Here is a 23,668-nt window from a genome sequence, read left to right as displayed (position 1 = left end):
TGGGTACAAAATTTAAGGGAGCGCCAAAAACCTCAGTAATCAAGATAAATAATATTTGGATGCAATCATTTGAAGAATCAAAATCAGTATAACTGATGCTTCCTTTTGCCCCAGGCTCTAATACGGCCCTGCCTGGCACTATTATGATCCTGTCTTCATTTAAACTTTTGGTATTTTGTTCATCATGGATTTCGAGGGGTTTGGGGGGTTTTTTTTTTGGTATTAATTGATTTAAAAAAAAAATAGTCTCACCATGTGAATGGGGCACACACAGAATAGCCCAGCTCACCCATTCAGTCACTCATTCATGCCTTCTCTGGACAAGCTCACTGCTGCTGGCCTGGGCAGAGTCCTGAGGCTTCTGAGAACAGACCTCGTCTTTGTCTTTCAGTGGCTCACAGGCCATTTTGCAAGAGAGAGATTCAGAAATAGATAGGTGCTTAGTGTTAGGATGGTGGGGGTTCTAGATGTCAGGGTCATTCTGAGTGTGCCCGTGACCCAGACTTGACAGTCAGGAAGGACTCCTGCTTATGCTGAAGGAAGACAAGGAGTTAGCCAGATGCAGCTGGGAGAGAGGAAGACGTCTGGAAGAACAGGAGAGGATGTGCCTTGTTCTCAGGGAACTTGAGAAGTTTGGTTTGGCTAAAACTTAAAAGGTGGGTGGGGTGGTGGTGAGGAGAGACAGGACCTACAAAGCAAGCATCAGTCAACTGAAGTAGAGTCCTGCATACTAGGCTAAAGGAGTTTGTATTTGATTCTGCTGGAAATGGGGAGTCATTGAAGGATGTGGAGTTTCAGGTTTATGGAATATGGCTTTGACTGTTGTGTACAGAATGAATTGGAGGGGCCTCAGGTCAGAGGCAGGGAGATAACAAAGAGATAATTGCAACTGTCCAGAGCACCAAAGGGAAGCTTGGAACATGGCAGAGAGGATGGAAATGGATGGCTGTGAGAATGAGTTGGGAGACAGAATGGACAGAACTTAGAGATGCACAGGATAGTGGTTGAGAGAAAGGGAGGAGACACGGATGGCCAGGTTGTCTGGCCCAGATGAATGGAGCTGGGTGGTGTCTGTCTTCACAGAAATGACACTGAGGAGGAAGAGTGTGGGGCGTAGAGGATGAACTTCATAGGGGCCATATCACAGGTGGAGTGCCTGAAAAACACCCAGGAGGATCCAGGGTTAAACCCTGAAGAGCCCAACATTGGAAGAGAATGGACATCCCTGGCAGTCCAATTGTTAAGACTCTGCACTTCCCTTTCGACAAAATTCAACACCCATTTATGATAAAAAACCCTCCAGAAAGTAGGCATAGAGGGAACCTACCTCAACATAATACAGGCCAAATATGACAAACCCACAGCCAACATCATTCTCAATGGTGAAAAACTGAAACCATTTCCTCTAAGATCAGGAAGAAGACAAGGTTGTCCACTCTCACCACTATTATTCAACATAGTTTTGGAAGTCCTAGCCATGGCAATCAGAGAAGAAAAAGAAATAAAAGGAATCCAAATAGGAAAAGAAGAAGTAAAACTGTCACTGTTTGCAGATGACATGACACAATACATAGAGACTCTTAAAGATGCCACCAGAAAACTACTAGAGCTTATCAATGAATTTGGTAAAGCGGCCGGATACAAAATTAATGCACAGAAATCTCTTGCATTCCTATACACTAATGATGAAAAATCTGAAAGAGAAGGAAACACTTCCATTTACCACTGCAACAAAAAGAATAAAATACCAAGGAATAAACCTACCTAAGGAGACAAAAGACCTGTATGCAGAAAACTATAAGACACTGATGAAAGAAATTAAAGATGATACACACAGATGGAGAGATATACCATGTTCTTGGATTCTTGGAAGAATCAACATTGTGAAAATGACTATACTCCCCAAAGCAATCTACAGATTCAATTCAATCCCTAACAAACTACCAATGGCATTTTTCACAGAAATAGAACAAAAAATTTCACAATTTGTATGGAAACACAAAAGACCCCGAATAGCCAAAACAATCTTGAGAAAGAAAAACAGAGCTGGAGGAATCAGGCTCCCTGACTTCAGACTATACTACAAAGCTACAGTAATCAAGACAATATGGTACTGGCACAAAAACAGAAATATAGATCAAGGGAACAGGATAGAAAGCCCAGAGATAAGCCCACGCACATATGGCCACCTTATTTTTGTTAAAGGAGGCAAGAATATACAATGGGGAAAAGACAGCCTCTTCAATAAGTGGTGCTGGGAAAACTGGACAGCTGCATGTAAAAGAATGAAATTAGAACACTCCCTAATACCATACACAAAAATAAACTCAAAATGGATTAAAGACCTAAATGTAAGGCCAGACACTATAAAACTCTTAGAGGAAAACATAGGCAGAACACTCTATGACATAAATCACAGGAAGATCCTTTTTGACCCACCTCCTTGAGAAATGAAAATAAAAACAAAAATAAACAAATGGGACCTAATGAAACTTCAAAACTTTTGCACAGCAAAGGAAACCATAAGCAAGATGAAAAGACAATCCTCAGAATGGGAGAAAATATTTGCAAATGAAACAACTGACAAAGAATTAATCTCCAAAATTTACAGGCAGCTCATGCAGCTCAGTATCAAAAAAACAAACAACCCAATCCAAAAATGGGCAGAAGACCTAAATAGACATTTCTCCAAGGAAGATATACAGATTGCCAACAAACACATGAAAGAATGCTCAACATCACTAATCATTAGAGAAATGCAAACCAAAACACAATGAGGTGTCACCTCACACCGGTCAGAATGACCATCATCAAAAAATCTGCAGACAATAAATGCTAGAGAGGGTGTGGAGAAAAGGGAACCCTCTTGCACTGTTAGTGGGAATGTAAATTGATACAGCCACTATGGAGAACAGTATGGAGGTTCCTTAAAAATCTAAAAATAGAACTACCATACAACCCAGCAATCCCACTACTGGACATATACCCTGAGAAAACCATAATTCAAAAAGAGTCATGTACCACCATGTTCACTGCAGGTAGGAACAGGATGGTCAAGATGGAGGAGGAGGACCAGGGGACCACCACGCAAGACCCAACAGAAGAAGGTTTCAAGAGTGTGTGGCCAACGGTGTGAAAAGCCTCAGCGAGATCCAGCACAATGAAGACAGGAAAGCAAACATTGCACAGGGCCACTCAGAAATCTATCTCCCTGATCAGACGGACAGTAGTTTCCTAAGTATGCGTTCAGGAGTGAATGAGAGGCAAGGAAGTGGAATGTCAAATTCTCGTTTGAGAAGCTGAGTTAAGCAAATAAAGGCTGTGTGTGGACCTTGTGTGTATCTTAATTTAAACAAACTAACTGTAAAAAAAAAAAAAATATATATATATATATATATATATATATATATATATATATATATATTTGTTAGACAACTGGGAGAACTCAAACACAAAGTATTAGATGGAATTAAGAAATCGATGCTGGGAATTCCCTGGCAGTCCAGTGGTTAGGACTCAGCACTGGTCGGGGAACAAAGATCCCGCAAGCTGCAAGGCACAGCCAGAAAAAAAAAGAAAAGAAATTGATGCTAATTTTGTGAGGCTGTGATCGTGATATATTGGTTATATACTTTTAGATTTTTAATTCCTTATCTATTATACACACATACTGAGGAATTTATAGGTAGGATTACACAATATCTCAGTTTTGCTTTAAAATATTCCAGGAAAAACATGCCAGTGTGCTAATCTCAAATGAGAAGCAGGAACCCAACCTGAGACAATGTGTACTCAGGTCCTTCCGAACCCTGAGCCTCCCCAGTCCACACGGCCCTCACAGGAGGCCCAGCAGAGGTAGGCCTCTTCCTTCCAGATACAGGACCAGAATCAGTGTGGACGTCTTGGGTGGAACCCCTGCCTTTGCCAGTAGCCTCGTCCTTGGCGCCTCCAATACCCACCACCCAGGCCCTTCCTACTTCTGCTGCCTTCTCTCCAGTCACAGGTCCCCAGGTGACTCCCACTCCATTGGCCCTCATCCCAAACATAATCCCTTTGCATCAATAGAACCCTTGAAATCACCCAAAATGTAACCAGCCTAGTCTCCTCTGGGTCTGGGGGCTCATACATCCACGCCTTCATTCATGCTCCCCTCCCTCTCTCTGCCCAGCTGACTACTGATCATCCTTTAAAGCTGTTCAGGCCTCCTTTCCTCCAGGTAGTTTTTCCTAAGCCTCTCCGACCTCTTCACATCCTGCCTCTCCCCCAAGACCCGGTTAAGTGCCCATCCCCTGGGCTCCCAAAGCTCACTGAAATTGCCTGTGTGTGTCCTTCTGCCACTAGGCCTTAGCTTCTTGAGGAATGAGCCCATGTCCATTCATTCACCTGACATCCTGCTGACTGCCCAGCACTGTGTTGGGGACACTGTGGGAATAAAACAGGCAAGATTCTGGCCCTTGAGGAGCTTATACTCTAGTCATGGAAAACAGACAAAAATAAGTACAGAGATAAATGAACAAGGTAATTTCAAATTGTGATGAATTCAATAAAAGAAATAAAAATAGTGACATGACGAAGATTGGATAGAGGGCTACTTAAAATAGAGTGACCAGGGAAGGCTTCTCAGAGGAGGTGACATATAAATGAAACTAGAGGCAGATATACCATGAAGCCAAGGAATTAAGCTTTAAGACCCCTTCCTAGGCCTTGTTCCTAATTGTATATTTATAATTTTGTGTCTCTTAAAGAGGGGCCCACATATTGTATAAGCTTCAGAGTCCTACAAAACCTGTGTCTTCCCCTGGCTAAAATCTAAAACGTGAAAAGGAACAAGTCAAGAGAAAATCTAGAAGAAGCATATTCCAGGCACAGGGTGTCACGTGCAAAGGGCCTGCAGTGGGAATAAGTTCATCATATTCTGAGCTAAAAATAAATGTGTCACATTCAGGGAACTGAAAGGTCACTGTCCCCAGAGAAATGGGAAGAGTAAGATGAGATCTGAGGGCAACAGACCCCAAATCACTCCTACGCCATGGTAAGGAGTTTGGATTTTATTCTATAAACATCAGAGGGTCTGGACTATGTCAAGCACATGAGCAGCAGGATCTCTCTCTCCAGCTGCTGGGCAGAGAATAGAGGGTAGGGGACAAGAGTGGAAGCAGAGAGACTATGTCAGAGGCAAGAGATGGTGGTGACGTGGACCAGAAAGTAGCATTTCCAATTCCTCTCTCCATCCCCAGCACCCAGCACAAGCTTGGCCAGAGTAGGAGCTTAACAAACATTTGTCTAGTGAACAAATATCTAGCAACTAGCAAGATTGACTCTTTTGTGAGGGCTGCAAGAGGGCTGACCCAAGAAGATGGTAGAGGCCTGATCTCTCCAGTGACAAGAGCACCAGTGGCTGCCTGCTCCCCAGAGCAGCCTCCAGGCAAGGCAGAGTGAGCCCTCTACAACCTCATTTACTCAAAGTGTGGTCCTTGCACCAGCAGCAGCAACATCACCTGTGAGCTTGCTAGAAATGTAGAACCTGACTCTACCTCAGGCCTGCTGCTCCAGCATCTGTATTTTAACAAGATTCCCCGGTGATTCACGCGCACACTGAATGTTGAGCAGTGCTGTGCCTCCACACGCTGTCAGCCACATACTTGCCTGTTCTAACACCTTCCATGGCTCCCCATTGCCTAGGACCAAGTGCAAGCTCCTTCCCCATCTCATCTCCCACCAGCCTCTACTACCACTCACCCTCTACTCCAGCCACAATGAACTTCTTGCTGCTTCTCTAAAAACTATTTCTCCTCAAACCTCTGTGCCTTTGCACATGCTGTGGCCCCTACTGAGAATGCCTTTTGCCTATTGCTTTACCTAGCAAAATCTTACTCATCTTTGAAGACCTAATCTAAAGAGTGCTTCCTCCAGGACGCCTTCTCTCTTTGCCCCAGGCAGAATGAGTTGCCTCCTTCTCTGGGTTGCCATGGTACTGGGCACATTCCTCAGCATAGCATCTGACACTCTATGTTGTAAATATTGATTTCTGTGCCCTTCCTCGCCAGGCTGAGAGCTTCTTGAGGGCAGAGACTAGATCATTTTTATCTCTTTATCTTCAGTGTCAGACATTAAAGACTGAATGAATGAATGACCAAGCCCTGACAATTATTCAGAGGAAACTAGTATGAAGGAAAGGTGTCCAGTCTCTCTGGGGGGAAAAGGCAGGGTAGGGGAAAGGCCTCTGGAGTCAGAAAGACCTGGCTTCTTAACTGGCTCTGCCATTTACTTGCTGTGTGACCTTGGGCAAGTGACTTCACCTCTCTGAGCCTCAGTTTCTTCATCTGCAAAATCTTATAAGCCAAACAATGTTTCCAAAGATAAGCATGCAAAGTAGCCACAAATGGCCAGGACTTCCTCTCACTACTGGCCCAGTCACTTGGAGCCAGGGGAGGGGACTGTGGATCACCAGTGACCCCAGGGACTCTAACCCACATACTGGCTTTCCTGCCAGCTCTGGACAGGGTGTTGGGCTAATGCCAACAAAGCTTTCAACGCCTCAGGAAGGGAAGGAGCATTCGGAGGGAGAAGGAAGAGGAGACTCAGACCACTCAACTTAACACGTGGGCAGGGCTCCCTGATGGATCAAGGCCGGGCAGCAGGCCCAGGCCCAGCATTTAGCTGGGGGGTGGGCTAGGGGGGCATAAATATTTATGGAGACAAGAAGAATTCTACCACCTGTATCTCCCACCCTCTGCCCTGCAGAGTATTCAGTCCCAACCCCCACTGACTGCCATTCCCATACTGTCTGCAAACAATCCCAGCCCCTTAGGGGACCTAGAGAAAGGGCTCCCATCCTCAGCTGGACAGTCAGAGGGACCACTGAGATCTGGGCAGAAGGAATTACGTGCTGATTACTTCCCCAGTGTGGACTGTGGGTTGGGACGTTGGGTTTACCAGTCAGACTGGCCCCTAACATTTGTGGGGCCATTTGGGGTCAAGAGTACAAATGTCTAAATATTTATAAGCTATAAATCAGTCATATCTAACTTCATGCACATTCCATGAATCAGCAGCTCCTTGAAGCCTGGCAAGCCTGGGAGCATGGGAGGGGCACTGGCTCCAAGTGGGCACTCCCTCCGGGATCCAAGGACTCCGAGCTCTGTGGGGGAGGGCATGACTGGAGGGGAGCCAGAGCCAGCCCACCTAAGCTCAGGGCACTGGGCATCATTCACTGATTAAATGAACAGACACCTCTTACCCATGATCGTATTTCCTCCTCAAATCAGCCTTGCAAGGTGAGTTTTACAAAATGCCCATTTTTCCAGCAAAAAAATGATGTCAGAGAAGGAAACAGACTTGTCCACAGTCACATAGCTGGGAAGTGGCCAGTGAGATTTTGAACTCCAAGGCCCATCCTGTCTCTCCCAGGCCGAGCTGTGGCCCCTGGTGGAAGCAAACGACTCCTTGGCCAACTCATCCACTCACAGACCTGTCCTATTGCCTGAGAACAGGCGCTTCAGAGGCTGCAAGGCCCCGGGAAGAGTTGCCTTCGACCTGGGGCCCTGCTTTTACCTTTGCTCCCCAAAGTGGGGAATTGAACAGGGCAAAGGCAGGGGAGGGACTGCTCTGCATTCATCTAACTCCTGCCAGGCAGAGTTGAAGCTGGAATCAAATCCTGGTTCAAACATTAAACTCACCCCATGACTCTGTGTCTCTGTCTCTTCACTGGTAAAATGAGGATTTAAAAATGAGCCTAAGAGAAAAGGAAATTAAGAAAGTAATCCCATTTATGGTACCATCAAAAAGAATAAAATACTTAGGAATAAACTTAACCAAGGAGGCAAAAAAGTTGTACACTGAAAACTGCAAAATATTGCTGAAAGGAATTAAAGAAGACACAAATAAATGGAAAGACATCCTGCGGTCATGGATTGGAGGATTTAATATTGCTAAAATGTCCATACTACCCAAAGCGATCTACAGATTCAACACCCTATTAAAATCCCAATGGCATTTTTTGTAGAAATAGAAAAAATAATCCTAAAATTCATAAGGAATCTCAAAGTACCCCTGGGAGTCAAAACAATCTTGAGAAAGAAAAACAAAGCTGGAGGCCTCACACTTAATGATTTCAAAACATATTACAAAGTACAATAATCAAAAGAGTGTGGTATTGACATAAAAACAGACATGAAGACCAACGGAACACAATAGAGAGCCCAGAAGTGAATCCCTACATATATGGTCAAATGATCTTTGACAAAGGTGCCAAGACTACACAATGAGGAAAGGATAGTCTCTTCAACAAATGGTATTTGGAAAACTGAATATCCACATGCAAAAGCATGAAGATGGACCCTTATCTTAAACCACATACAAAAATTAACTCAAAATGGATTAAAGACCTAAACATAAGACTGGAAACTATAAGATTCCTAGAGGAAAACCTAGAGGGAAATCATCATGACATTGGAATTGGCAATGATTACTTGGGTATGATACCAAAAGCACAGGTAACAAAAGGAAAAATAGACATTTGGAACTATATCAAACTTAAAAACTTCTGTGTACTAAGGAAACAATCAACAGAGTAAAAGCCAACCTACCAAACTGTAGAAAATATTTGCAAATAATATAAGGGATTAATATTCAGAATATATAAAGAACTCTTACAACTCAATAACAACAAAAAAATTTTAAAATGGGCAAAGGACTTGAAGAAACATTTCTCCAAAGATATACAAACGGCCAACAAGCATGTGAAAAGATGGGGAGGGATGGATTGCGAGTTTGGGGTTAGCAGATGCAAACTATTATATATAGAATGGATAAACAACAAGGTCCTACTATATAGCACAGGGAACTATATTCAATATCCTGTGATAAACTATAATGGAAAATAATATGGAAAATAATGTATATATATATATATATACATATATATGTATAACTAAATCACTGTGCTATAGAGCAGAAATCAACACAACATTATAAATCAACTATACTTCAATAAACTAAATTTTTTTTTAATTGCCAAGAGGCAGGGGGGAAAAAAAGCATATGAAAAGATGCTCAACATCACTAATCATCAGGGAAATGCAAATCAAAACCACAATAAGATATCACCCATTAGGATGGCCTCAATCATAAAAGTAGAAAATAACAAGTGTTAGTGAGGATGTGGAGAAATTGGAACACTTATGCACTCACTGTCGGTGGGAATATAAAATGATGCAGCCACTATGGAAAACAGTGTGGAGGTTCCACAAAAAATTAAAAATAGAACTCCCAAATGATCCAGAAATCTCACTTCTGGGTATATTTCCAAAAAAAAAGTGAAAACAGGATCTTGAAGAAGTATTTGTATACCCAGGTTCACAGCAGCACTAGTTACAATAGCCAGGAGATAGAAGCAACCTAAATGTCCATCAACAGATGAATGGATAAACAAAATGTGGTATGATGGAATACTATGCAGCCTTAAAAAGGAAGGAAATCCTGTCCTATGCTACAACATGGATGAAACTTGAGGATATTAATAAGTGAAATAAAACAATCACAAAAAGACAAATCCTGAATGATTCTACTTATATGAGGTTTCTAAAGTAATCAAACTCACAGAAACAGAAAATAGAACAGTGGTTGCCAGGGGCTGGAGGGAGGGAGAAACAGGGAGTTGATGTTCAATGTGTACAGAGATTCAGTCATGCAAGATGAAAAAGTTCCAGAGATCTGTGGTATAACATGTCTCTTACATGTTTTTTACCCCAATAAAAACAATTTTTAACGGGTCTCAGAGATCGCAGATTTGAAAATACATTGTATAATTTTAACTCGGAATCATATGGCTCAGCTTTTTTATTTAATAGTTGTGTGACATTTGGTAAAACTGCTTCCCCTCTTTGGGCCTCATCTATAAAATGAGGACAATAACACATCTACCCTATAGAGCTTTTTGTGAGCACCCAGCAAGATAAAGGATATAAAGTATTTGGGAAAGGACAGTGGTTAAGATCACAGACTCTGGCGTCAGACAAACCTCCGTTCAAATCCTGTCTCTGTCCTGGCTTCACGACCATGGTCAAGCTTATCCTTCTCTGAGCCTCAGGTCCTTCCCCTGTAAATGGAGCTGATAATATTTCAAGCACATAGCTCCCAGCATGGTGCGAAGATTCAATGAATAATGTAACACAATTTCAGGTATTCATGAGCAACAGCTCTAAAAAGCTGTATCTACAGGGAATCCAGACAATCAGCTGATTAGATCAGATCAAACGTTTCTCAAAATAGCACCACTGTCATTGCAACCGTTCACATCTAGCTCATCCCAAGTTTACCCCAGCTTGAAGCCACCTATATCAAGCTTCCAGATATATCATTAACCCTGAAAACTTCTGGGAACCAGTCACATCTTTTTATGGCAGCTAGAGACAGTTGGCAAAATGCTATCAGCCGATTCTCGCCCAAGACAATTTCACCTCCATAAGCCTCTGTTCATTCATCTGTTTAAAAAAAAGAATCCTAACACCACATCATAGCATTTTTGTAAGGATTAAATGGAAAATGCCTGATCTATAATAAGAGCTCAGTGAATGCTAGCTACTGTTAGTCTTACTTCTCTGCCCCAGAAAGGGTTAGAGACGCCACCTTTGGTTCCCGTAACAAATCACACTGCATTATAATGGCTGTTGATTTCTCTTTCCGTTCTGGGCTGGGAACTCCCTGGGTACAGGTCCTCAGGCATTACACACACACACACACACACACACACACACGCACACACGCACACACACACACACACACACACATACACACAGAGTCACATTGTCCCTCATCCTTCACTTCCAAACCTCTCACACCAGCTTCAGCCACTCCCAGCCCTTAGATTCCCTGGGACCAATAACACACCATAGTTCAGGGACTTCCCTGACGGTCCAGTGGTTGGGACTCCGTGCTTCCACTGCAGGGGGCACGGGTTCAATCCTCGGGGAACTAGGATCCTGCATGCCATACGGCGGCCAAAAAGTATAAATAAATAAATAAATAAAATAAAGGTTTAAAACACCATAGTTTAATCATTTCCCTTCTGTGAGTCCTAGTTTTCACATCAATAAAACAGAAATGATATGAACATTGACCTCACAGTATAGCTTTGAGGTTGAAAGCAGGTAAACTTCTAACATGCTCAATAAGTGAGTTACCTCCTATTCTGGCCTCCCCTGATGCTTGACATTTGTGCCCTGGCTTGGCCATGCCTCTGTGCTTCTGGTCATATCCTCTAAAAATTCCCCTCATGGAGTGGTTTCACTACCATTTGTCCAGGAAACAGAAGGATTTGAGGGGCAAATAAAGGGAGCAAGTTTCCTGACCTCTGGGGAATTCTGCACTAGGCTCTACATGGTTTCCAGTACAAGGAGGCTAGCACCACGCTAGGTACATTTATTGGTGGATGAATGGAGCTCATTGTCCGGGAAGAGGTCAGGGACAGGGTCTAGGGCCCCAGAGATGGGGGATGGCCTGGGCATCAGAGTTTCCCAACTTTCTTTCTCACTTGGGGCCCACCTGATCCCAGGTTTATATATTATATTGATGAGACTCAGTCTCTGCTCATCTGATCTAGGACATCCCTGTGGAGTTGGGGGACCCTGAGCCTGGCCTGAGTCTCTCCTTCTGGGTCCAAGATACCCAGGTAGTATCTGTCTGTGAGTCACCCTCCCCCACTTCTTGCCTCCTGGAAGTCAGCCAGGGCAGGGAAGAGGAAGCACCCAAGGAGGTGCTTCTTCCTCTGGGTTTCCCCAGCAAGGGCACACCTCTGTTATACCAGGAATCATTCTGACATCTTCAGGGGCTGGCCCAAGGGAAAATGTAGGTTGCAGGACACAGGCCCTGCGGTCACACAGACTCAGATCTGCACCTGGCTCTGCTCTTTCCTAGCTGATCTTCAGCCCTTGAAGCCTCTCTTTCTTCATTTGCAAAATGGTGATAATAGAACCTTCCTCATAGGGTAAGTTATAAGTGCAAAATGAAGCAACTGATGCACGAGGTTATTGATCAAAAACTGTGAGCTCCTCCCTCCCCCTCAGAAAATGTTTGTTGAATGAATGAATGAATGAGCAAACAAATCAGCAATGTACCAAAGCAGCCACATATCTCCTCCTTTGGAAGCAGCAACCAAGGGTGGCTGAAGAGAAATACGAATTACGATCAGGAATTACGATCAGAGGATCTGGGCTCTGATCTCACCCACCACCTAGAGTGAGTCTCTCCCCAGTTCTAAGCCTTGGGATCTTCATCTGCACACACCCCTCCCCAACCAAACCTCAAACACTATTGCGAAAAGGAAGATGGTTGGGTGTGGTAAAGGGTTTGGTCAAGAGTAAGGCATTTGGGGAATTGAAACGGACTTTATAAACTGAAGAGATCTGCAGAAATTTTTGACATGCTTCTCCCATCAGCCAGCTGAGCTCAGCTCCAAACTTAGACCCTGAAGGTCCCCTCCTGTAGAATTAAGAAGGGGGGAGGGGCTGCCGAGGGGTGGTCTTCCCCCCACATAGTCTCCCCCACCACCATCTCATTCACACACACACACACACACGCACACACACACACACACTCTAAGCACCTGGAACACAGCTGTGTATTCAGTCAAGAGCTAAATCAGAGCTTCCTGAATGCTTGGGGAGAGACTCCGCTGGTCCCCTCATTCTCTACAGATGAGCAAGTGTCTGGGCAGCAGCCTCCATTCACCACACCCACATCTGGACCTGCCAGTGAAGGACAGGGGCTACCAGCCTGTGCTCTGTCCCTACCCCCTGGAACCTGCTGGGGAAGCAGGTTGTGAACCAGGCACTTTGTACCAGCAACCTGGTTATCCTCTTCATCATCCCCCTGGAAAAACCCAGCAACTAGTGAATTCCTAAGTACGCAGCGCCGTACCAGACCCTTTACCTCTCCTGATCTTCAGGCTGGGGAGACAGCGTTATCCTTATTTGACAATTTGGGAAACGGAGGCACAGAGCGGGGATGTGACATGGTCAAGGCCACACAGCTAGTAAAGCAGATGGCTTCCAGTCCCTGAGATCTAGGTAGCCCCCTCTCATCACCTTCACCACTTCCAAGTGAGGTCTCTGAGGTCACTTCAGCACTGCCTTAGAGAACCAAAGAGGGAAGTAAATTCCCTGGGAAAGTTTGGTCACGAGGAATTCTTTTTAAGCAAGAGCCTCTGGGCCTGAAGAAGATGCCAAAACATTCCCTTAAAAGCAGAAACACTGGGACTTCCCTGGTGGTGCAGTGGCTAAGAATCTGCCTGTCAATGCAGGGGACAAGGGTTCAAGCCCTGGTCCGGGAAGATCCCAGTTGCCGCAGAGCAACTAAGCCCGAGCGCCACAACTACTGAGCCTGCGCTCTAGAGCCTGCGAGCCACAGCTACTGAGCCCGCGTGCCACAACTACTGAAACCCACGCGCCTAGAGTCCAAGCTCCACAACAAGAGAAGCCACCGCAGTGAGGAGCCTGTGGGCTGCAACAAAGAGTAGCCCCCGCTCACCGCAACTAGAGAAAGCCTTGCGCAGTAAGGAAGACCCAACGCAGCCAAAAATGAATTAATTAATTAATTTTAAAAATTAAAAATAAACCCCAAAACAGAAGCACTTGTTTGCTTAGACACAGTCTAGGGGCCATGACCTTGGTCTCCTGAGGACATTGTAACACACCTCCTCCTGGCCCGGCCAGGCCTGGGACGCCTCTTACCTGTCCCGGGACAGCGGCCGCCTCTGTCAGGTCTGAGTATCTGTCTGCAGCCCCGGCCTCTGTGCTGTCTGGAATCGCAGAAGTGAGGAAACAGAGCACATCCCTGCCAAGTCACCCACAGGAGGAAACGTCATAACCCCAGGGCCCCTCCACAGAAACCTCAGAGTTGGGTCACCCAGGCCCTGGGCGCTGCTCGGAGGTTTCTCGCAGAGAAAGGGGCAGGGTGGGGTGTGGGCAGCGGCCACCGAGCCGGGAGCTGGGGAGGAGGCAGAGAAGAAGCAGACAGGGAGAGAGCAAGAGGGGTGAGAGCGTGCATTCGAGACAGCACAAGTGTGAGGGAGAGGGGAGAGGAGACGTGAGCGAGAAAACAGAATAAGAGAGAGAGTCAGGGGAAAGGAGAGATGGAGGGAGACAGGCGCACACAGAGAGACAGACAAACGTAAACACAGAGAGAGAGAGCATGAGAGGAACGAGGAGATTTGAGGACAAAAACCAAGGGAGTTACAGAGAAAAAGATGAGACAGTAAGAGCGCCTGTGTGTGTGTGTGTGTGTGTGTGTGTGTGTGTGTGTGTGTGTGCGTGCGTGCATGAGCATGAGAGAAAAGACAAAAGAAAGGGAGAGAAGGAGGAAAGGGAGAGGCAGCTGGAATATAAAGAGGATGAGGAGAAGGGAGGAACTCGGGACAGCTGCTGTGGTCAGTGCCATGGCCCGGCTGGGCTCCCCTGGCGACCAAGGAGCACCAAGGCCAAGGAACCGATGGGGACAGAGCCCTGCGGGGCTGGGATTGCCGGGGAGGAGGGCTCTCAAGACCCGGGGCAGGAGTTTGGCAGCGAGTGAGTTGGAGGGAATAGGTGAGGGTGAGTAGGTGTGGGCAACTGAGCAGGTGAACGCAGGTGAGTCTGTCAGTGAGCCTGTGCGTGTGTGAGTGTGCATGTGTGTGAGCGTGCGTGCGTGTGTGTGTGCATGTGTGTGAGCGTGTGTGTGAGTGTGTGTGAGCGTGCATGTGTGTGAGTGTGCGTGCGTGTGAGTGTGCATGCGTGTGTGTCTGTGAAATTCCGGTGGTGGAGGCTTTTTGTGTGAACAGAGGTGAGAGATGGGCCCAAGCTCCCTGCCTCAGTTTCCAGTCTATTTATCCACGCATTCATTTAACCAATAAACGTTTATTGAGCCCCGCAGGCACCGGGCACTACAGAGGACACTGTCTAAGGAAGCAAGCCCCTCAGCTGAGAGCCAACCCAAAAGCCTCCCACACAGGGCGGGAGACAGGTCTAGACAGGACCGGGGTCCCACAGCCGGGCAGGTGCAAAGCAGAGGTAGTAGTACGGGCTCCTGACGCCCCATGCAGGGTCCGGCCTCAGCTTTGCCCTGGGTGTCTGGACTGGCCCCCTCCTGCTCTTTGGGACCCCACTGCTGCTCCTTATCAAAGCCAAAAATGGACCTCAAAGGACAAACCACCTTTAACATGTGAAGAACTAGAGCCAAACTCTGCCCCCTCCCCCAGCTGCACCCCCATCACACACAGGTGGACACACTCAAACCACCTAAGCACACAACCCTTGCACACTCACGTACACTCAGTACACACCATCATGCAGAGATACCCAGTCATAATTACATCTCCCTACTCACCTGCACACTCACAAGCTCAGGTGTCACATCTGTCATCCCCTCACTCACAACTGCCCAGCGTCACCTCCTTCCTCGTGCTCATTCACACACTCTCCTCAGATCCTAAGATGTGGCCCAAGCCTCCTGGGAGGGACTTTGAAAAGGCCCAGTTTGGTCATCGCTTCTCATCTCCCTTGGAGGCATTTTGAGCCTTGAGCACCTGAGACAGGAGAGAACGTGGTGGTCTGTTCATTACGTTCAACCTTCACACAAACTATCCACCAGAGCTGAGGCCCTAGCTCTGCTCCCCAACCCAGATCCTCTTCTCCCAAACTGGCTTCACCTTCTCAGCCATCCCCCAGCCACCACGTTCCAGAGGCACAGAGGGACCTCCAGGATCAACCTTGACCACAGACTGAAGGACACCTGGCTCAACTCCAGGCTCACGCCTGGTTTTCAATAGTCCCTCATGTATGTGCACGGAGCAATCGCAGTTCAGCACTCTTTGAGATTATCAATAATCAGGGCAGGCAGGCAGAGGTTATTATCCGCATTTTACAGATGAGGAAACTGAGGTTGACTCCTCTCTCTCACACCCACGTCATTCCGTTACCAATTCTGTCAGTTCTACTTTAAAATATATCCAAATCTGAATCTAATAAAGCCTTTAGATCCAAACTTCAGTTTGTAGGAAATACAGGCACCAGAGGAACAAATTAAAGGGCATTTCAGAGAAGCAATCTGCCAAATCCAGAATGTGAGACCAGGACAATCTACAGGAGAACTGACCCGGTTCCTTCAACAACCACGGCGGGGGGAGGAATGGCGAGGGGGCTTTTAATCTAGGAATCCCTAGATTAAAAGAGACTTAAGAGATATAAAAATCAAATGCAGGGACTTCCCTGGAGGTCCAGTGGTTAAGACCATTCTTCCACCGCAGGGGACACGGGTTCCATCCCTGGTCAGGGAACTAAGATCCTGCATGCTGTGCAGCGCAGACAAAAAAAAAAAAATCAAATGCAACCTGTGGGTCTTGTTTGGAACCCGGATCAGTCAAGTCAACTGTAAAAAGATACATGTATCAGTTAGGGTCCTGGAAAGAGATGGCACACTCAACGTGGGCAATCTGAGGAGAAAGGGATTACTTAAAGAGACGCGGGCAGGTCTAGAGAACCAAAAGGAATAGTGTAGTCGTCCAAGGCTGCCAAGAGTGGGGTGCCCTTTTCATCTGAAGGGCTGAGGAGAGGGGGCAGTTGCTGGAACACAAAGAGGGTAGCTATTTGGAAAAGGCTGCCTGACAAGAGTTGTGACCTTGCATAGGCAGTTGTAGCTGGTCATCAATGACCAGGCAGAGGGGGAACCAGGACATAAATACCCAAATCTCTCTCTTCTTCCACCGTCTGGTTTCTTACCAGTGTCTCCCATTGGCTGAGCCCAACCAGAAGCAAAGGAGATGGATAATGTTGTCCATACACATCAGCCTCTGATGGGCACAGAGTTGGGTGGAGATGGGTGGAGAGTGGATCTGGAGGGGAAAACAGAAGATATCCAGGACAGACACATTTGAGAAAATCAGGGAGAATTTCATATGGGCAGGATTTTAGATGGTTCTAAGGGATTTAAAAAATTTTATTAGAGCATAATGGTGGTGTGGTTATATAAGAAAATGTTCATATATATGGAAATATTTAGGGATGAAATTACAGGGAAATGGTTTAAAATATTACAGTAAAATAAGGGGAGAGAGAGAGAGGAGGGGAGGGGAGGGAAGGGAAGGATGAAAGGAACGAAGGAAAGAAAAAGAGAGAGAGAGGCAAAATATTGAATCTAGAGAATGGGTATTTTGTCGGCTGAATAATGGTCCTCAGAAATATCAGGTCCTAATCTCTGGAACCTGTACATGTTACCTTATGTGGCAAAGATTTTGCATGTACAATTGAATTACTGCTCTTGAAATGAGGAGATTATCCCAGATTATCCAGCTGAGCCTTAATGCAATCACCAGCCCCTGAGTAAGAGAGGAAACCTTGATACAGACAGAAGAGAAGGCAATGTGGCCACAGAGGCAGAGTGATATGGCCACTAGCCAGGAACACCAGCAGCTACCAGAAGCTGGAAGAGACAAGGAATGGCCTCCGCCCTAGAGCCTCTGGAGAGAACGCCAAAAAGAAAAAAAAAAAGAAACTGATTTTGGAATTCTGGCCTCCAGAATTGTAAGAGAATAAACGTGTGTTGTTTTAAGCTGCCAAGCTTGCAGTCATTTGTTACAGCAGCTGTAGGAAACTAATACAGGCACACAGGGATTTATTATACTCTTCCCTCTCTTCTTGTGTGTTTGGAAACTTTTCTAATAAAGTTGTGTTTGTGCATGCTCAATTCACAACACTACCTATGAAATAGTCTTGCCAAGGAAAAAGAAACAGAATCAGCAAGTTCAACCACCAGTTTACAGGAAATGGAGAAGAGGAACAGATCATAGGGTACCCTCAGCAAATTCAGACAGCAGTGAACGCACAGAACAAGCAACCTGGTTTCTTCAACAAATAAATTATAAGGGAGAAAAAAGATGATGGAAGAACCTATAGATTATGAGAATTAAGAGGCATAGCAACAAAATTGCTGTGTGTGAGCCTTTTTGGGATTCTGATTCAAACAAACTAGACAGAGAGTGAGAGAGAAAGAGAAGCAAAGAAAGAGAAACTTATGAGACAATCAGAAATTTGAACACATCAGATATTCAATTATATTAAGGAATTAATGTTGATGGTTAGGTTAATGACTTCACAGTTACGTTAAAAAGAATTCTTATCCTTTAGAGAAACATATGAAATATTTACCGATGAAATTATGTATTTGGGATTTGCTTCAAAATAAAATGGGACGTACCTCAGCTGAAAAAAATGGGTTGATAATTGTTGAAGTTGGCTGATGGTACGTGGGGATCCATTACACCATTAAGTGCACTCTTGTATGTATTTGTAATTTTTTATAAGAAAAGGGGTTTTTTGTTGTTTGTTCTTTAAAGTAATTCAACACTTGTTTAGATTTTAGAGGTGAGAACAACAGTGAAAAAGAAAATTGTCTCAATGCTATATAATGAATAATTGTGTCTTGGGATGGACTTTTCTTATGATAGCATCTCATTAGGATGTTAGGTGCTGTATCTCATACAACATAAATGGAAGTAAAAACATTGTAACCTGGAAAATTCTGTTAAATGAAAGAAAAGAATAACAATAAAGATGCTGACGTCAATGATGTATAAACTGAGTGTGAATAAATTAGTCTCATGAAACTTGAGAGTGTAAAGAAGCACTCTCAAAATTATAAAATAGTAAATTATTGTCCAAAATGATTATGTCAGTAACCAAAAGAATAAATTAAACCAAATCACTTTGCTGCACACCTGAAACTAACACAACATTGTAAATCAACTATATTTCAATTTAAAAAATAAAATAAAATAATTTTTTAAAAGGATGAATTAAATATTATAAGCAGGCATTTGACTCTAGCAGTCATTCTCACCAGGGGCTACTTTGCCCTCCAAGGACATTTGTCGATGTCTGGACGCATTTTTGGTTGTCACAAGTGGCAGGGGAGGAGGGGACTGGGGTGCTGCTGACATCTAGTGGGTAGAGACCAGCAAGGCTGCCAACCAACCTACAATGTACAGAACAGTCCCTACAACAAAAACATTTCTTTGGGTCAACATGTTAATAGTGCTGAGGTTGAGAAACTCAGGATTATATCATCTACATTCTAAAGAGTTTATATATTCAAGTAGGCCTAAAAAAACCTTTTGACGGAATTCCCTGCAGGCCAGTGGTTAGGACTCCAAGTTCTCACTGCCGAGGACCCAGATTCAGTCCCTGGTCGGGGAACTAAAATCCCACAAGACATGCAGCCAAAAAAATATATTTTGGGAATCTTATCATCAGGAAAATAAGGGATTGCTTATTTAAAGAGTGGCCTTGGGACTTCCCTGGTGGTCCAGTGGTAAAGAATCCACCTTCCAATGCAGGGGACACTGGTTCAATCCCTGCTCGGGGAACTAAGATCCCACATGCCGCAGGGCAACTAAGCCTGCGTGCCACAACTACTGAGCTCTCACGCCTCAACTAGAGAGCCCATGTGCAGCAAACTACAGAGCCCACGTGCCCTGGAGCCCACGTGCCACAACTAGAGAGAAGCCCAAGCGCCACAACGAAGAACCCGAGCGCCCCAATGAAAATATTCCTCGTGCCACAATGAGCCACTTGCCGCAACTAAGACCCGACACAGCCAAAAGAATTAATTGATTTTTTTTAAAGTTATGAAGATTGGAAAGGAAAAGCAGAACTGTCATTTTCACATGCAATATGATTTACAGAAAAATTAAAGCAATTCCATGGACAAATTATTAGAATCAACAAAAGACTTCAGCAAGATTTCTGGATATAAAATCAATAATAAAAATCAATCATGTTCCAGGAATTCCCTAGCGGTCCAGTGGTTAGGACTCGGTGTTTTCACTGCCATAGCCCAGGTTCAATTCCACAAGCTGCACGGCACAGCCAAACAAACAAACAAACGAAATCAATCATGTTCCTATAAACAAGCAATAAACAGAAAATGTCATTTTCAAGACACAATTTATGATACCAAGAAAACTGTCTTGGCCAAAGATACGTGTAAGGTCTTGATGGAGGAAATTATAAAATTATTGAAAAACAACTAAGAACTAGATGAATGGATAGATGTAAAATATTCATGCATGGGACTGTCAGTATCATAAAGATGGAAGTTCTTCCCGATTTAATCAATAAATTCAGTGCCAGTTCAATCAAAATCCCGATAGATGTTAATTAACTAGATGGTGGGAATCCTTTTACAATGTTAGGGTTAGGGTTAGGGTTTACTATGATGTACACCTTAAATATCTTACAATTGCATTTGTCAATTATACCTGAATAAAGCTAGGGAAAAAATAGCATATGTAAAGCACTCAAAAAAAAAAAATCCCAAAAGAGTTCTGCAAGGAACTTTACAAGCTGATCCTAAAACTCCAAATGAAAAAGCACAGAGCCAAGAAATTTCTGAAGTACAATGAGAACATGCAAACAATAAGGACACATGATAGAATTTCCCCTATGATGTATCGAGTCTTATTATAAAGTTATAGTAGTAAGACAGGGTAGTATTGAGTATTAACAAAGGGACAAGCAGATAGACCAAAGGAATAGAATAGAGATCCCAGAAAGAGAGATCACAAATAGAGATCACACATATGGAACCTTGATACATATGACAGAGCTGCCATTACAGATCAATTAAAGAAGAGTAGATCTTGGTGCAAACCACTGGCTATCCATTAGGGGAAAAAAATAATAAAATTAGATTCCTACCTCGCACTATATCCAGAATTAAATTCCAACTGGCATAAAGACCTAACTATGAAAAGCAAAATATAAAAAGCTTTGGGAGAAAATAGGGGACAATATGAGCTAAGGGTCTGGGAAATTTTCTTAAATTAAGACATAGAAATTATAAATAACAAAGAAAACTTTGATAAATATGACCATATAAAGTTTAAAACTGTGTATATCAAAAGATACTATAAAAATAGTAAAGAGACAAGTCACAGACCAGGAGAAGATATTTGTATCATATATATCAAAGAATTTTCAGGCATAACATAATATAAATTTCTAAAAATCAAAAACAAGACAAGCCCAATAGAAAAATGGGTAAAAGAAGAAGTAGGCAATTTACAGAAGAAAAAGCCTGAAGGCTAAGAAACCATAAAAATATGGTTAACATTTCAAAAAATCAGGAGTTCAAATTAAAACAACCAACCACCAGATTGGAAAAAATGAAAGTCTGCCAATTCCAAGTATTGGGAAGGATGTAAAAAAAAAATAGAAACCCTGGGCTTCCCTGGTGGCGCAGTGGTTGAGAGTCCGCCTGCTGATGCAGGGGACACTGTTTCGTGCCCCGGTCCGGGAAGATCCCACATGCCGCGGAGCAGCTGGGCCTGTGAGCCATGGCCACTGAGCCTGCGCGTCCGGAGCCTGTGCTCCGCAACGGGAGAGACCACAACAGTGAGAGGGCAGCGTACCGCAAAAAAAAAAAAAAAAAGAAACCCTCATTGCACTGATAAAAAGAAACTGCAAATGGCACCACCATTTTGGAAATTAATTTCATAATAAAGTTGAAAATGCACATTATTCCTAGTTACATACTGGAAATATTAATATTTGTATGTTTCTCAATGTAATCCTATACATATGTAAAAATGAACAGAGCTACATGTAATAACCTGGACAATAAACATAATGCTTAACTAGAAAAGCAAGTTGCAGAAGGATGCATACAGCATGATACTATTTCCTAAGACTTTAAACATTATTATTATTAGTGGACACACTACATATGCATCAACATATAAAGACAAATTCAGGTTATGATTACCTCTGGGGAGAGAGGGAGGGAGCAGATTTAGTGAGGATACACAGGAGATTCCTATTATATCTGTAATATTCTAGTTAACTCAGCAGTAGGTGCACAGGAATTTGTAATACGTATTTATACATATAACCTAAGTCTGAGATTTGCCTAGATAATTTGGAGAATAAGTCAAGAAAATGCCACATTGTATATCAAGATTCACTATAAAGTTGAAGTAATTAAGATAGGATGGGGAATTCCCTGGCGATCCGGTGGTTAGGAGTTTGCACTTTCACTGCGGAGGGCCCAGGTTCAATCCCTGCTCAGGGAACTAAGATTCTGCAAGTCAGCCATGCACGCACTGACAGAAAAAAAGCACAAAGATAGACAAATAGTGCAAACGAACAGAAGAGCGAAAGAATCACTGGAGAAGGGGGATTACTACAAAACCAGAGGCCTCAGAACCCATAAGTCACTTGGGCAGCAGGTTCACTATGAGAGCCCTCCTGGGGATGGCCAGCCCTGATGCTTGGCAGCCCTGAATCCTCTTACTCCTCCTCATCATAACCTCAGTTTCTCTCTCTGACTCTCTCTCTCTCTTTCTCATTTACTCATCCTCCCTCAAACTCTGCCTCTTAACCACTGGGCCCCCTGAGCCTCAGATTCTTCATTTGTAAAGCAGGAATGACACCGCCAACCTCATCATGGCATTACGTCTGTAAAGGACAGTGCCAGGCAGCTAGTCCTCATTCTCCTCCCTCCTCTCCCCCTTCTTCCCCCTCATCCTCTCCCTCCTCTGGTCAGGGCTGAGTCCCACCTGCTCCCCCTCTTCAGCCTGGGCACACCTTCGACAGCAGTGAGAACTGCTCCCCTCCACCAGCTTGTAAGAGGGGTCACCTCATCCTGCACTGGATCCTGAAAGGAAGACTCAGGGGTGTGGTGGGGCCCCCAGGGGTGAGATAAGGGGGAGAAGATCCAGGTCCAGCAGAATCAAGGGCAAGGGTCTCCCTGAGGATTTAGGGCAGGAGTGGACTTAGGTCTTAGGTTGGAAGGAGCCTTAGACCTTCCGGCCCCACTCCTCACCCGGGCAGATAGAGGAGGGGGAGGACATGGGAAGTCCCCAGAGTCTGGGCACCGCACTTGGAACTCTTACTGCTAGACTGCCCTGTGACTGTTGTTAAAAGAGAGGTCAGGGCTTTCCTGGTGGCGCAGTGGTTGAGAGTCCACCTGCCGATGCAGGGGACACGGGTTCGTGCCCCGGTCCGGGAGGATCCCACATGCCGTGGAGCGGCTGGGTCCGTGAGCCATGGCCTCTGAACCTGCGTGTCTGGAGCCTGTGCCTCACAACGGGAGAGGCCGCAGCAGTGAGAGGCCCGCGTACCACAAAAAAAAAAAAAAAAAAGAGGTCAGGAATTCCCTGGCAGTCCAGTGGTTAGGACTCCACACTTTCATGGCTGGGGCCCCAGGAACATGCGTACAATCCCTGGTCGGGGGAAAAACATCCCACAAGCCACAGGGCAGCAAAAAAAAAAAGAGAGGTCTCCAAGGGGTAACTCGGGGGGTTTCCTCCAGACAGCAAAATTGGGTGTTTTGAGAACAAGGATCAGAGGGAGTCTTTTCACTGTGTGTCCTTTTATATCTACTGAACTTTTGACTTGCTCATTTGTTACCTCTTTAAAAAAATTTTTTTTTATTTTTAATAAATAATAAAGAAGTGGAGGGACTTCCCTGGTGGCACAGCGGTTAAGAATCTGCCTGCCCCAGAGGGCAGACAGCAGAAGCAAGAAGAACTACAATCCTGCAGCTTGTGGATCAAAAACCACATTCACAGAAAGATAGACAAGATGAAAAGACAGAGGGCTATGTACCAGATGAAGGAACAAGATAAAACCCCAGAAAA

At 44.6% G+C, this 23,668-nt stretch overlaps 1 protein-coding gene across 4 annotated transcripts in view; it reads right to left on the bottom strand.

Annotated features, from left to right (window-relative positions):
* Positions 1-23,668, bottom strand: part of PTAFR (platelet activating factor receptor) — a 34,748-nt gene that overhangs the window by 8,406 nt on the left and 2,674 nt on the right. The window contains exon 1 of one of the 4 annotated variants that reach the window (XM_027109476.1): positions 13,731-14,043. The exons of 1 other annotated variant lie outside the window; for it this stretch is intronic. The gene's annotated coding sequence lies outside the window, so the exon portion shown is untranslated. Of the gene's footprint in view, positions 1-7,679; positions 7,703-10,021; positions 10,702-13,730; positions 14,044-23,668 lie in introns of those variants that run through there. 2 more of the 4 variants (XM_027109478.1, XM_027109477.1) reach the window with 2 other exon arrangements.

This window comes from Aethalodelphis obliquidens, unplaced genomic scaffold (genome assembly GCF_003676395.1).
Source record: "Aethalodelphis obliquidens isolate GAN/ISIS:26980383/991018 unplaced genomic scaffold, ASM367639v1 scaffold9, whole genome shotgun sequence".
Lineage (NCBI taxonomy): Eukaryota > Metazoa > Chordata > Mammalia > Artiodactyla > Delphinidae > Aethalodelphis > Aethalodelphis obliquidens.
The sequence above is the reverse complement of the archived record's forward strand: the minus strand, read 5'-3'. Positions and strand labels throughout refer to the sequence as shown.